This window comes from Lithobates pipiens, unplaced genomic scaffold (assembly GCF_037356315.1).
Source record: "Lithobates pipiens isolate NorthernLeopardFrog02 unplaced genomic scaffold, aLitPip1_a1.2 Scaffold_19, whole genome shotgun sequence".
NCBI lineage: Eukaryota > Metazoa > Chordata > Amphibia > Anura > Ranidae > Lithobates > Lithobates pipiens.
Genome location: NW_027507764.1, coordinates 329,617,166 through 329,633,871, shown reverse-complemented (window position 1 = coordinate 329,633,871; position 16,706 = coordinate 329,617,166). Strand labels below are relative to the sequence as shown.

General features: G+C 38.7%; 1 long non-coding RNA gene across 1 annotated transcript; it reads left to right on the top strand.

Annotated features, from left to right (window-relative positions):
- Positions 1 to 2,893: 2,893 nt before the first annotated feature.
- On the top strand, positions 2,894 to 11,090 carry LOC143998301 (uncharacterized). The gene is made up of 2 exons (XR_013277833.1): positions 2,894 to 3,062; positions 10,667 to 11,090. It is a non-coding gene; the product is annotated as an uncharacterized LOC143998301 (long non-coding RNA).
- The last annotated feature ends 5,616 nt before the right edge of the window (positions 11,091 to 16,706 follow it).

Here is a 16,706-nt window from a genome sequence, read left to right as displayed (position 1 = left end):
TCGCACCCGCCGCAAACTCGCACGGGACCCTTTTTTGGTCCGCAGCAGAATCGGATCGCATGGGTGTTCACACCATGCGATCCGAGTTTGCAGATCGCACTGCGATATGTGAACTGATCTGGGGGTGTCATTAACATTTCACTGACACTCCCAGCAGTTCGCATAGGGCAGTGTGAACTGCCGCCGGGAGGCATGCGATGCGGGAACCCGCCGCGGATTCGTGGCGTTCCCGCATCGCTCCAGTGTGAACCCAGCCTAATAAGCGATCGTTTTTCTGATCGCTGTATTAGTGTCACAGGTGGCGCTAGTTAGGCAGGTAGGTATTTAGGTTCGCCGCAGCTTTTTATAGCGCCAGGGACCCCCATATACTACCGCATAAAGCCCCCTGATTGCCCCCTAGTTAACCCTTTCACCAGTGATCACCATATAACTGTTACAGGTGACGCTGATTGGTTAGTTATTTTTTTTATAGTTTCAGGGCACCCGCCATTTATTACCTAGTCTCACTAGTGTACCCCTAAATTTAGGGGTGTCTACTTTCCAAAATGGGGTCATTTGGGGGGGGTTTGTGCCATCTTGGCATTTTATGGCCTTCAAAACTGTAACGCCCTTAGAAAGCCTGAAGGCGGTGCTTGGTTTTCGGGGCCCCGTACGCGGCTAGGCTCCCAAAAAGTCCCACATATGTGGTATCCCCGTACTCAGGAGAAGCAGCAGAATTTATTTTGGGGTGTCATTTTACATATGCCCATGGCATGCGTGAGCAATATATCATTTAGTGACAACTTTGTGAAAAAAAAAAAAAAAAAAAAAAAGTTTGTAATTTTCCCGCAACTTGTGGCAAAATATAAAATATTCCATGGACTCAACATGCCTCTCAGCAAATAGCTTGGGGTGTCTACTTTCTAAAATGGGGTCATTTGTGGGGGTTTTGTGCCATCTTGGCATTTTATGGCCTTCAAAACTGTAATAGGTAGTGAGGAGTGAAGTCAAATATTTACGCCCTTAGAAAACCTGAAGGCGGTTCTTGGCTTTCGGGGCCCCGTACGTGGCTAGGCTCCCAAAAAGTCCCACATATGTGGTATCCCCGTACTCAGGAGAAGCAGCAGAATTTATTTTGGGGTGCCATTTCACATATGCCCATAGCATGTGTGAGCAATATATCATTTAGTGACAACTTTGTGAAAAAAAAAAAAAAAAAATTAAAGTTTGTAATTTTCCCGCAACTTGTGGCAAAATATAAAATTTTCCATGGACTCAAAATGCCTCTCAGCAAATAGCTTGGGGTGTCTACTTTCTAAAATGGGGTAATTTGTGGGGGTTTTGTGCCATCTTGGCATTTTATGGCCTTCAAAACTGTAATAGGTAGTGAGGCGTGAAATCAAAAATGTACGCCCTTAGAAAGCCTGAAGGCGGTGCTTGGTTTTCGGGGCCCCGTACGCGGCTAGGCTCCCAAAAAGTCCCACATATGTGGTATCCCCATACTCAGGAGAAGCAGCAGAATTTATTTTGGGGTGTCATTTCACATATGCCCATAGCATGTGTGAGCAATATATCATTTAGTGACAACTTTGTGTAAAAAAAAAAAAAAAAATTTTTTTTTGTCATTATTCAATCGCTTGAGGCAAAAAAATAAAATATTCAATGGGCTCAACATGCCACTTATCAATTTCCTCAGGGTGTCTACTTTCCAAAATGGGGTCATTTGGGGGGGTTTTGTACTGCCCTGCCATTTTAGCACCTCAAGAAATGAGATAGGCAGTCGTAAACTAAAAGCTGCGTAAATTCCAGAAAACGTACCTTAGTTTGTAGATGTGACAACTTTTGCGCAAACCAATAAATATACAATTATTGACTTTTTTTTTACCAAAGACATGTGGCTGAATACATTTTGGCCTAAATGTATGACTAAAATTGAGTTTATTGGATTTTTCTAATAACAAAAAGTAGAAAATATCATTTTTGTTCAAAATTTGCGGTCTTTTTACGTTTATATCGCAAAAAATAAAAATCGCAGAGGCAATCAAATACCATCAAAAGAAAGCTCTATTTGTGGGAAGAAAAGGACGCAAATTTTGTTTGGGTACAACATTGCATGACCGCGCAATTACCAGTTAAAACAGCGCAGTGCCAAATTGTAAAAAGACCTCTGGTCATTTACCAGCAAAATGGTCCGGTCTGAAGGTGGTTAACTTATTGGTACACTCAGTGTGTGTACAGATGAATACAGGGGAATTCTAATGATAGGGGGGAACCAAAGCAAGAATAAGTGTTGTTATGTAAACAAATTTCAAAAGAACACAGGCAGGCCTATAGTAGCCAACTTGTGTTTGTTTCGTTGTACAGATATGGGTTGGTGGGGATAATACCAAGCAACCCCAGAAATGGTAAACCTATAAATTGATATATTCATAGCCTGATCCCGGGTATATATTTTATGGTGGGGGACCGTATATACCATCTTCTCCCTCCAGCAGCAAAAAAAAATCTATTTTTTTCCTTTTTTTTTCCTTTTTCTTTTTACTCTATGACTTGCTCTGAATTTATAATGTCTTTCTTCTTATGTTCCTTTCCAATTTTTTATGCTCTTTTCCAGGAGGGTCAGTGCGAGAGCATCAGTATGGCCACCCGGGCCGCGGGCAGTCTGCTTCCAACCTCCTCCCTCCGGCGTGTGTATCAAGTACGGGTGGGCGGGGATGCCTTACCGGCTCCTCACGGCCTGAGTGGGCGCAGCGTCTTGCTGCGCCCAGTACTGCGCATGTGTGGACGGTTGCTGTGGCCGCGCTGAGTCCACACAGGGGTGCTGCGCATCCCCGTTCGAGCGCATGCGTGGTGCACATGTTATGGCCAGTCCAGCCTGACGTCAGTGACGCTGACGTTGCCGGACAGGTTGTGTATAAAAAAATCTGGTCAAGAGTCAGTTGCGTGCAGGCTTGCAGCTTGCTGCATGACTCCCAGAATATCGGTTTATATGGGCTAACTTTTTTTGGCTTTTGGGTCTGCATTCATTTTTTTGGGTGAACTCTCGACGCTAGGCCACCACAGGTATCCACTCTAATGACCAGGTATGTCTCAGTTTTGCTCCTTTGTTAATACTGTTATAATGGTCTACATTTCTACACTGATGGAGGAACTCTGACGGGCTGGCCCCCATTAAATAAATGAGAGGCCGCTCAGCTAAGAGTATCTTACTGGATAGAAAATATGTTTTATATATGGATTTTTTCCCTCAAAGGAATGATTTTTGGGATCTGGGACATTACTATATATATATATATATATATAATAGACAAAAGTATCCCTGCGCTATCAAAAATCTATTAAGCCTCAATTAGGGTTGCAGCCAAACACCGACAGAGGTATAAGCCCTACCACTGAAACATATAGCAACAAATCAAATAAATGGTGTTGCGCTCCCTTAAACTAAATAATATTAATCCATGAAATGCTAACCAATAAAAACATAAATTATCTGTGCATAAATTCTGATTCCCGTGATAAATCGTGATCAGTGATCAAAGTGACTAGTGCAACAAAGCATTCCAAACGAATATATATATATATATATATATATATATATATATATATATATATATATATATATATATATATATATGTAAAGAAATAGAAACCACATATATAAAATCGCATAGACCAAAGTAAAAATCGCATAAAATCACCCAGTGATAGTGATGAATACCAATAAATAGATTTTCTTACTCGGTGTAAATAGAAACACATAAAATCGCAAAGATAGAAAAGAAATCGCATATACCCATAAAGTGATAAATGCAAATAAATAAAGTATGAAATCACACAGTGATAGTGATGAATACCAATAAATAGATTTTCTTACTCGGTGTAAATAGAAACACATAAAATCGCATAAATAGAAAAGAAATCGCATATACCCATAAAGTGATAAATGCAAATAAATAAAGTATAAAATCACACAGTGATAGTGATGAATACCAATAAATAGATTTTCTTACTCGGTGTAAATAGAAACACATAAAATCGCATAAATAGAAAAGAAATCGCATATACCCATAAAGTGATAAATGCAAATAAATAAAGTATCACACAAAGTGTGTATAAAGCAAAATTGAATAGTGAAACATTCAGTGCAAACAAATATAGAAGTCTCTCAAACTGCAAACAAAAATAAAAAAGTGGCAAAAAAATCCGTAAAGTGCATCTCGTAGTAGCAGGTGCAATACAACGTAAACTGTGCACACTCTGGTGTCTCTTCAGTGTCCCGCAGTTAACATATAGGGGGGCCCCTTACCTTACTGCTGTAAGGCAAACAGCATAAAGAGACCAAGGTCTCAGATGGTGACAGCGGTGTACCCTTAGTTCCAAGCTAGGAGGACTTCTCCCCACATTAAGGCAGGATCTCACAGAGAAGGAAACAGGAGGGCTCCAAATGGTGAAGTATGTATACACTTTTATTACAAAACTCAAACAAATGGAAAGGTACTCACAAACAAATCAGTTTAAAAACGCCAGATAGCAGTTTAAAATGTTCCTTTTCGTCTTTCAGACGTGGCTTCCTGTATCCACAAGCACTTCCTTCCCACGCGTATCGTCATGTGACTTCATCAGGGATGCATTATGGGTATAAGGAAGTGTCTTTTATATTGTTTATCTACGGTGGCCATTTTCCCGAAGTCTCCTATTCGTTAGCATTAGGTCGGCCATTTTCCCGAAGTTTTTTTTTTTTTTTTTTTATTACTTGATTAAGATAGTAACTATATATTGCCCCTAATGGCTAAAACCACTAAATATATTACTGAAAGTTATAAAAGCTATTAAAATATAAAAAATATTAGTTAAAATTTATTTTCCTGAGGTAATAGCATGCACTGCACCAATGCACACCACTACCACAGTACTATAGAAACAAGGTGTTAAAATGGGTGGCCACATTTACTTCAGATAGTGTAACTCCTAAAACAGTAAACGAGAGCCGAGGCGTGGATACAGGAAATAACGTTTAAGATACTACTAATCAGGGAGGACACAGGCCAAGAAGAAATTGAAAGGTGAAGGTATCTTCAATCTGAGTGGTAAACCGCTGACACAGGAAGAAATTGGGGTATTAGACAAAGGTTTGAAATATGCACCAGTCAAAAATTTGGATAAGTTTGAGACTTATATACAAATTCAAAAATATGTTAGAACATTGAATATAAAAAAATATATAGCTAGTAACCCCTTTAAAAAACGTGCACCCGTGGAGAACTCAGATGTGGTTCATAGTTCTCTAAGGAATAAGTCTATTTTTAATCCACCTGTAAATAATAATAAACATGTAGATGTTTTTAAAAAAAGCAGTGTTCCAAGAACTAAAGGATTTGAAAATTAAGAAATCGGTAGGACCAACGTTTATTAAATGTGGTATAAACAAACTAATAAAGAGAAAAGATATTGTAATCCGTCCAGCAGATAAAGGGGGTGGGATTGTAGTTTTGTCTAAAGTACAATATAAAGAGACAATGAATAAGTTATTGGAAGACAGAGATACATATGCATTATTGCCCAGCAACCCTATATTCAAATGCAGGAAGGCACTGGAACAAGTCATCCATTTGGGATTAAAGAAAAATATTTTAAATAAGAAGGAGGCGAAATACCTAATTCCGGAGTCATGTAGAACACCTGTCTTATACTCGATGCCTAAAATACATAAAGACAACATGAATCCACCACCGAGACCTATAGTTAATGGGATAGATTCCCTCACTGCAAGAATCGGACAATATCTGGACAACTACTTACAACTTGTAGTAAAACAGACCACAGCGTATTTGAGAGACACAAAACAAGTATTACAGTTGATTGAAGAGTTACCGAAAGGAGATACACCATGGATATTAGCGACTGCAGACGTTGCGTCACTATACACAATAATTCAGCACTATCAGGCGTGTGAAGCTACAAAATGGGGACTGAGGAAATACTCAACTTTGTCATGCTTTCAGAGGAAATATTTGATCAAGTGTTTAGACTTTTGTTTGAAAAATAGTTATTTTTGGTACGATAGGAGTTACTACCATCAGAAAATAGGAGTTGCAATGGGGGCAAAATTTGCACCTAGTGTGGCATGCCTTTTTATGTCCCAATGGGAAGAAGAGTCGGTATTCAAGAACCCCCCAAAAGAACTAATAATCTTTAAAAGATATATTGATGATATTCTGATACTGTGGAAGGGAGAGAAAGAGAGTCTGACCACTTTCTTCGAAGAATTGAACAACAATGATAGAAGTATCAGTCTATCATGGGAGATAAGTGAGAAATCAATTTCCTTCTTGGACTTAGAAATTTGGCAGGAAGATAACATACTTTATACTAAAACTCATTTTAAAAATGTTGACAGAAATAGTTATTTGCCAGTAGATAGTTGTCATCATCGTACATGGCTATGCAATATTCCGAAGGGCCAATTGATTAGGCTGCGAAGGAACTGCTCCCTCCCTGGAGATTTCTTGATGCAAGCAAGGAAAATTGGACAAAGGTTCATGGACAAAGGATACAGAAATGTAGAAATTGAGAAGAAAATTATGGAAGTAAAAGAGATGGATAGAGTAACATTGATTAAAGACAAAGAACCGACTACAGATAAACCGAATGAAGTACCAATAATACTTAACTATAACATGCAATACAAAAGTATAGAAAAAATGATTAAAAAGCATTGGCATATATTACGGTCAGATGCACATTTACAAGGAATTCTACCTCAGCATCCGAAATTTATTTATAAGAAGGCCCCGACGCTAAGGGATACAATTGTGAAGAACGTACCCGATCCACCGTTTAATGGGGTTACATTTTTCACTGGAAAAGGATTCTATCCATGTAAACGCTGCTATGCCTGTACAAGGATTAAAAGACCAGTCGAAAAGAAATTTAGATTTATGTCAACCAGTACCGGTAATTCATATGAAATAAGAAATTTCATAAGCTGTAATACGGAAGGAGCGGTATATGTTCTCCAATGTAGCTGTGGCCTACAGTATGTAGGACGAACAAAAAGACCACTAAAAGTACGGATTAAGGAACACGTAAAAAACATCATGAGCGGCTTTGACAAACATAGTGTGTCCAGACATTTTAGCACTCACCACAATAGGGACCCCACCCACCTGACGTTTTGGGGGATTGAACCCTATAAAAAACATTGGAGAGGTAGCCATAAAGTCAGGACACTGAGCCAGCTTGAATCCAAGTGGATTTTTATTTTAGATACTTTTTCACCCCAAGGCCTGAATATAGAGTTTGACGTGAACTGTTTTATTAGTGATTTCTAATGATATAACGTTGAGGATAACTAAGGGATTTAGAAGATGAGTACTGACTATATAGTATTGATTTGCGTGTATTTTTAATGATTGATTAGTAGTATCTTAAACGTTATTTCCTGTATCCACGCCTCGGCTCTCGTTTACTGTTTTAGGAGTTACACTATCTGAAGTAAATGTGGCCACCCATTTTAACGCCTTGTTTCTATAGTACTGTGGTAGTGGTGTGCATTGGTGCAGTGCATGCTATTACCTCAGGAAAATAAATTTTAACTAATATTTTTTATATTTTAATAGCTTTTATAACTTTCAGTAATATATTTAGTGGTTTTAGCCATTAGGGGCAATATATAGTTACTATCTTAATCAAGTAGAAAAAAAAAAAAAAAAAAAAAAACTTCGGGAAAATGGCCGACCTAATGCTAACGAATAGGGGACTTCGGGAAAATGGCCACCGTAGATAAACAATATAAAAGACACTTCCTTATACCCATAATGCATCCCTGATGAAGTCACATGACGATACGCGTGGGAAGGAAGTGCTTGTGGATACAGGAAGCCACGTCTGAAAGACGAAAAGGAACATTTTAAACTGCTATCTGGCGTTTTTAAACTGATTTGTTTGTGAGTACCTTTCCATTTGTTTGAGTTTTGTAATAAAAGTGTATACATACTTCACCATTTGGAGCCCTCCTGTTTCCTTCTCTGTGAGATCCTGCCTTAATGTGGGGAGAAGTCCTCCTAGCTCGGAACTAAGGGTACACCGCTGTCACCATCTGAGACCTTGGTCTCTTTATGCTGTTTGCCTTACAGCAGTAAGGTAAGGGGCCCCCCTATATGTTAACTGCGGGACACTGAAGAGACACCAGAGTGTGCACAGTTTACGTTGTATTGCACCTGCTACTACGAGAAGCACTTTACGGATTTTTTTGCCACTTTTTTATTTTTGTTTGCAGTTTGAGAGACTTCTATATTTGTTTGCACTGAATGTTTCACTATTCAATTTTGCTTTATACACACTTTGTGTGATACTTTATTTATTTGCATTTATCACTTTATGGGTATATGCGATTTCTTTTCTATTTATGCGATTTTATGTGTTTCTATTTACACCGAGTAAGAAAATCTATTTATTGGTATTCATCACTATCACTGTGTGATTTTATACTTTATTTATTTGCATTTATCACTTTATGGGTATATGCGATTTCTTTTCTATTTATGCGATTTTATGTGTTTCTATTTACACCGAGTAAGAAAATCTATTTATTGGTATTCATCACTATCACTGTGTGATTTCATACTTTATTTATTTGCATTTATCACTTTATGGGTATATGCGATTTCTTTTCTATCTTTGCGATTTTACGTGTTTCTATTTACACCGAGTAAGAAAATCTATTTATTGGTATTCATCACTATCACTGGGTGATTTTATGCGATTTTTACTTTGGTCTATGCGATTTTATATATGTGGTTTCTATTTCTTTACATATATATATATATATATATATATATATATATATATATATATATATACAGTGGTGTGAAAAAGTGTTTGCCCCCTTCCTCATTTCCTGTTCCTTTGCATGTTTGTCACACTTAAGTGTTTCGGAATATCAAACCAATTTAAACAATAGTCAAGGACAACACAAGTAAACACAAAATGCAATTTGTAAATGAAGGTGTTTATTATTAAAGGTGAAAAAAAATCCAAACCATCATGGCCCTGTGTGAAAAAGTGATTGCCCCCCTTGTTAAAACATACTATAACTGTGGTTGTCCACACCTGAGTTCAATTTCTCTAGCCACACCCAGGCCTGATTATTGCCACACCTGTTCACAATCAAGGCATCACTTAAATAGGAGCTGCTTGACACAGTAAGGTCCACCAGAAGATCCTTAAAAGCTACACATCATGCCGAGACCCAAAGAAATTCAGGAACAATTGAGAAAGAAAGTAATTGAGATCTATCAGTCTGGAAAGGGTTATAAAGCCATTTCCAAAGCTTTGGGAATCCAGCGAACCACAGTGAGAGCCATTATCCACAAATGGCGAAGACATGGAACAGTGGTGAACCTTCCCAGGAGTGGCCGGCCGCCCAAAATTACCCCAAGAGCACAGCGACGACTCATCCAAGAGGTCACAAAAGACCCCACAACAACGTCCAAGGAACTGCAGGCCTCACTTGCCTCAGTTAAGGTCAGCGTTCATGCCTCCAGCATCAGGAAAAGACTGGGCAAAAATGGCCTGCATGGCAGAGTTCCAAGGAGAAAACCACTGCTGAGCAAAAAGAACATCAAAGCTCGTCTCAATTTCTCCACAACACATTTTGATGATCCCCAAGACTTTTGGGACAACATTCTGTGGACCGATGAGACAAAAGTGGAACTCTTTGGAAGGTGTGTGTCCAAGTATATCTGGCGTAGAAGGAACACTGCATTTCATAAAAAGAACATTATACCAACAGTAAAATATGGTGGTGGTAGTGTGATGGTCTGGGGCTGTTTTGCTGCTTCAGGACCTGGAAGACTTGCCGTGATAAAAGGAACTATGAATTCTGCTGTCTACCAAGAGATCCTGAAGAAGAATGTCCGACCATCTGTTCGTGTACTCAAGCTGAAACGAACTTGGGTTCTGCAGCAGGACAATGATCCTAAACACACCAGTAAGTCCACCACCGAATGGGTGAAGAAAAACAAAATGAGGACTTTGGAGTGGCCTAGTCAAAGTCCTGACCTGAATCCTATTGAGATGTTGTGGTATGACCTTAAAAAGGCCGTTCATGCTCGAAAACCCTCCAATGTAACTGAATTAGGACAATTCTGCAAAGATGAGTGGGCCAAAATTCCCCCAGGACGCTGTAAAAGCCTCATTGCACGTTATCGCAAATGCTTGGTTGCAGTTGTTGCTGCTAAGGGTGGCCCAACCAGTTATTAGGTTTAGGGGGCAATCACTTTTTCACACAGGGCCATGATGGTTTGGATTTTTTTTCACCTTTAATAATAAACACCTTCATTTACAAATTGCATTTTGTGTTTACTTGTGTTGTCCTTGACTATTGTTTAAATTGGTTTGATGTTCCGAAACACTTAAGTGTGACAAACATGCAAAGGAACAGGAAATGAGGAAGGGGGCAAACACTTTTTCACACCACTGTATATTTGCACACATACTTATCTATTTACTTTTTCAAGGAGCTGACTGAATATTTGTGCATGCCTTTTTGTTTTTTTAAATGGTGAGTAGGCATTATAGACACATGTCTAGTCTCACCGAAATATGTTTTTTGTTGATATGTAATTATGGCATTCTTTGGCCAACTATATGTATGTAATATATGTGATTGTGTTTTATAAAACAGAGGCTCCTGAGGAAGCAATAATATCGAGAAACATGTTGAGAAATCTTCTGTGATTTTAAATGTGATCTTCAGGACCCGTGACCATACTTCAGCAATCATTGTTCTAAACGAGAGGGACTATAGGCTCCTGAGGAAACGATAATATTGCAAAACATGCCGAGCGATCTTATGTCATTTTAATTGTGATCTTCAGGACCTGTGACTATACTTCAGCAACCATCGTTCTAAACGAGTGGGACTATGTAATTATATTATCAACAATTTCTCACAGGAACCAATATTTTTGATGTTCTATTATTGCTTGTTAAGGATAAAGTCATGGGCCTGTTGAATATACAATAATTTTTAATAAGTGTAGTTTATTTAAAAAAATATTTGTAGACCTTGTAATATGAACAAATAAAGAGATTGTTATATTTTTGTATCTGTGCCTGAAAAGTCCATATCTTTCCATTTCCATAATTTTTGACCATTACTGAGCCTGTCATCTACCAGGACACCCAGGCTTTTTTCCATCGTGAATTCCCCCAGAGATTCCCCCTAACCAGTAACTTACATTTGTATTATTAGCACACAAATGCATTATTTTTAATTTTTCAACATTAAACCTCATTTGCCATGTAGTTGCCCACCCCATTATTTTATTTAGGTCTTCCTTTAAGGTTTCCACATCCTGTGGTTAAGTTATTGCCATGCTTAAAGAGGAAGTAAACCCTGATGAGTTTACTTCCTCTTTCATTCCTTGCAAAGGTAAAGCATAATGGACTACTATGCATCGCAATAGTAGTCCATTATATGTCACTTACCTGACACAGGAGCCAGCGAAGTCACCGCTGTCCCCTATAGTCTGGCGCATCCATCTTCTTGGTGGGTCTCGCCACTCCGTCGCTGTCATTCGACGAAGCCGCCCTGACGTCACTCTCGCGAATGCGCACGGGAGCCGCCGTGCGCGGCATATCGCCGTTGACCGCGGCGCTCAGTGCGCCTGCGCACCGCTGTCTACGGCGCATGCACCGTAGACAGCGGTGCCTGTCTTTCGGCAAATATCTCCTAAACCGTGTAGGTTTAGGAGATATTTCTTGGACCTACAGGTAAGCCTTAATCTAGGCTTACTTGTAGGTCAAAGTGTGTTGTAAGGGTTTACAACCACTTTAACTTTGTATCATCTGCAAATATTGAGATTTAGCTATTTATCCTATCTTCTATATTGTTTATTAATAAATTAAATAGAATAGGTCCCAGGGCAGATCCCTGGGGGACTCGACTTATCACAACTGACCATTCCAAGTACTCTCTATTTATTACCACATTTTAGATCCGCCCCTGTAGCCACTTTTCAATCCAGGTACTCACCCTGTGGTCCATGCCGACAGACCTCAGTTTGTAAAGTAAACGTTTGTTGGGAACTGTATTAAATGCCTTTGCAAAATCCAGATACACCACATCCAAGGCCTTCCTTTATCTAGTTGGCAGCTCACTTCTTCATAGAACATTAGTAGATTGGTCTGGCAATAACGATTCATTGTGAATCTGTGCTGATTACCACTTATAATTCAGTTTTTTTCTAAAATCTTGGATATGGTCCCTTATCATCCCCTCCATTAGCTTACATACTATTGATGTTAGGCTGACTGGTCCTTAGTTTCCAGAGATATATCTCTGACCTTTTTTTAATCAGCTGGTATCATTCCAGTCAGTAAACTGTCCATAAAAATTAGGAACAATGGTATAGCTATTACCTGGCTAAGTTCCTTAACCCCTCCCCGCCGAGCGTATGCAGATGTGCATACTTGGCTTTCGGGGGGTATACCGGGATGATGCCCGTATCTGCAGGCATCATCCCGGTTCCGTTTTTTACAGCAGGCGATTGGCTATCCAGCCATAACAACCGATGCGGCTAAAAGCCGCTCAGCTGTTATACTGGAGGAGCGGGAGGGGACGTCCCCCCTCCCGCCACCTCCCGCCGCTGTTACCGGTGCTCCCACTCGATCGGGAGCACCGGGCATTAGCGGTAGGATGACCAGAATACCAAATGGATGGAAGGATGACCAGAATACCAAAACCCAGGTAAGTAAGTTAGCAAATCCAAATTGAAGCCTCATAACAACTAACAAGGAAATAGTATGTGACAGGACAAAATTAAGAGGCTTATACAGCAATGCTAGAAGTCTGGCTAACAAGATGGGAGAACTGGAGCTGCTATTGCCTCCAGATGATATAAACATTAAATACCATAGAAGTATGCTACATTGGTTCAGGGTGTCAGATACACATATATGTGATGAAGAACTTTAGATAAAATTAGAAAGAGTTAAAAATGTATATAGAAATGAATACATTTCTTATGTATAAAATGGTTCACTCTAATAATGTCAAATAGTTGTGCCCAGCTATATGTTGTGGATGAGAAATCTGTTTATGTATAGAGTTATATTTATAGGAGACACCATTAGAGTTTACAATATATAGAATAAAATGATAGGGGATGGAAGGCAAACAAAAATTGGGGGGGAGGGAGAGGTGGTAATATATTAGTATACATTAGGTATCGACATACACAGCTCCATGTTATTCATAAATGAAAAAATGTGTGTCTCAGCATGGATACACAGAGAGGATATACCTATCCTTGTATAGGGTAAATGTGCATAAAGAGGGATTTTTCTTTAGCCCCCCCCCCCCCCCCCGGTATATTAATCATCTGGAGGCACTATGCTGTGTATAGATGAAGCTACAGACTCTCTCAACATAGGCAGATAGGCAACAAATAAATAGGTTCCCTTTTTCTAAGGTAGGTACACATAAATAAATAGTTTATGTGTGTTTCCCACTAATGTGCATATATGTGTGTTCCCAACTAATGACAGCTGCAAGCCTGTACTGTACACAGTATGTATGATAAGTGTGAGGACACTAGAGGGTACAACCAATGGGGGATATACTCTAATGTATACTTACTGAAAAATAGTAAAGACCAACCACTACAAAAAAAACTTAAAGCCACCCAACCAATCAAGTCCTGTAAAAAAATTAAAAGAAATGTGTGAATGTTTCAAAATTATATAATAATGGGAATCTCAAGTTCTTAATTTAGTCCACTGGGGGAAAGTGTATGTAGAGTATATACAGTATTCAGTGCGTCTCCCTATTGCAGAACCTGAATCAATCTGCTTTAAGGAGACACTTGGGCATCTGTTCTATAACCCAGACGTATAGACCCTAAGTGGACTTCTGGTGAAATTTGGCAAAATCACAGGGGACACTATGTTTGTTCTTTCCTTCTTCCACTATTGTGTTCACTAAAACACTTTCTGTTGGGGAGAATGGTACAACCTACGTAGAGAAGTTTATAGGGACTGGTTAAACAATATATGACAAAATCAGAGGAGCAATTGTAAAATTCTTCTAGTTTGTAGATTTGCCCTTTGCTCTAAATTCCTTTTTACCACGTTTGTTTTTTTTACACTGATACATGCCTTGTAACAAGATAAGCCAAAGTTGGGCAAATGAAGCAGTGTTAATGGGCTTAAATTTACTGGAAGAAATTTTATTTTTATTTTCAATTGTTTTTTATTAATTTTCAAAGAACAGAGAAGTAACATTACAGTATTACATTACATAATACAATTACCTTTTTGAAGTAATACTTATTAAATAAAATGACATACCTACATTTTTCTTTAGTAAATGAAGGCACCGCGCACCCTACTTCACAATGTGGATGCCGCAGAACCCTATGTAGGCAAGGTACAGGAAGGTTATGTATTCGTTACAAGAAGAGGCAACTCCTTATAATTCTTATTTCTGGAATGCTTACTTTTGTAGCAAAAAACAGTCTAACAGTTAACCAGACGATTAATGTGTAATGAAATATAGAACGAAAGTAAAAAAAAAATAAAAGAGAGTATACAAATATCTGTACCATAGCTAGATATACATTTCTATTTCTCATTTAATTTTTCTAAACAATTCCAGTAAATGGGTTACACACCATTAGAGAATCTGGAAGTCCAGGGTGTCCATTGACCATTAAAGGATATAAACGAGTGGGACTGCACAGCAAAATGCTTTTCATAGGAGTGATGTAAGTTGACTCCTTGGATAACTTCAGTGGTATTGGGTACTAGATTGGTTTTCCATTTAAATGTGATAGTCAACCTTGCAGCAATAAGTACATGGTTTACTATGTTTCTAAATTGTGCTGGAATTTCCTTAATTGTGAGATTAAGGAGGGCCAATTGTGTCGTTTTATAAAGAGCCACTTATAGAGGAGATTAGCTTGAAAATTGTAAAAAAAAAGCTAGAAATGTGTTTGCATTCCCATAGGATATGGTAAATGTTGCTCCTTATTCCACACTGCATCCAGCATGTGCTAGATTCCAAGGGGAAAATTAGGGATAATCTTACTGGAGTAAGATAAGATCAATGTAGGATAATTAACATAAGGTCCCAATGATTAGTGCAATGTGAGTATTTGTAGCAAATTCTAATTGTGTCTTTCCATTTCTCTGGAGAGGAAATGGTGCCTAAATCCTTTTCCCAATTGATCACATTGGAAGTTTTGGTAAAGACGTGCTCACGTTGTAAGAGGGAGAAAAACCAAGATGAGCCTTTGGGCTTATCGTGTTTGGACATCAAGTAGTTCCATGCGCCTCTATGTATATTATAGGATGCTGCTGGCTGATTTGTTTGAAAGTGCTGTATCTGGATCCTAGAATAAGCATGGAATTTTGGTCTTTTTGAAATTAATTCTTTATACATAAACATGTTATCCTTTAGCCAGGATTGAATATTAAGGTTCAGGATAAGGTATTAATAAATTTGGAGATGTGCTATTTCTTGTCACGATTTAGTTGTAGGATCTAAGCTATTGTGGAGCTTTTCCCAGGCAGAGATGGTCGCTGCAATTGAGGGAGAATTGGGACAACTTAGTAGGAAATGTGTTAATTTAGCTAGTAGTAAAGAAGGTAGGTCTCTATTTTGTAGTATGGACTTTTCTATTTGAACCCAGAGTTTGGTGGAGTTTAGATCAAACCAAGACTTCATTTGGTCTAAAATGCTGCTCTATAATAGTGACTCCTGATTGACAATCCTGCCCCACCTTTAGTTCTGTGTTTTTGAATCATAGAATAGGGTATTTTCGGCATTTTGCTTTTCCATATGAATTGTCTAAATAGTTTGTCTAGTAGGTTAAAGAAGGACTCTGGCAAACAAATGGGGTTGGTTCTGAAATAATAAAGACGTTTAGGTAGGAGAATCATTTTTAGGGCTGCTATTCTGCCTAACCAGGAGAGCTTGTATGAGGAGATATGAGGTAGATCATTTTTGATGGTGTCTAGTAGGGCAGGAAAATTAACTGCATTGATGGATGATGTTGGAGAAGATAGTTTGATGCCTAAATATGAGATTGTTTTGGTCATCCATTGGAAGGGAAACCTTTCCCTTAGAAGGGATATTTGCTTTTTGGTATGTTGATAGGTAGTATACACGATTTGGTAATATTCAGTTTGTAATAAGAGACTGCACCAGAAGATTGCAATACTGTTTGTATTCTTGCCAGAGAGCAGGCCGGATTGGTAAGTGTTAGGACCACATCATCTGCAAAAAGTCCAATCTTGTCAACATGACCTGCAACATTTATCCCTGATATTTTTGTGTCTTTTCTAATTGCTTCTGCCAAGGATTCCATCATTAACGTGAATATGAAAGGAGACAGTGGGCATCCTTGGCGGGTACCACTGGTAATGTAAAATTTTTCAGAGAGGGCATTGGACGAGAATACTCTTGCTGAGGATGTAGTCTATAATGCTTTAACTGCCAAGAGTATTAGTCCCTGTAGACCAAATTTTTGTAGGGTAGCTTTGAGGTATCCCCAATGGACCCAATCAAAAGGTTTTTCTGCGTCCAACACCAAAATAGCTGTGGGGGATTTCCTAGTTTCTACTATATGTAGAAGATTCAACAGTCTCCTCATACCATCTGGGGCTTGTCTACCCTTGACGAAGCCTACTTGATCTGCTTTCACTAGGGTTGGTGTGAT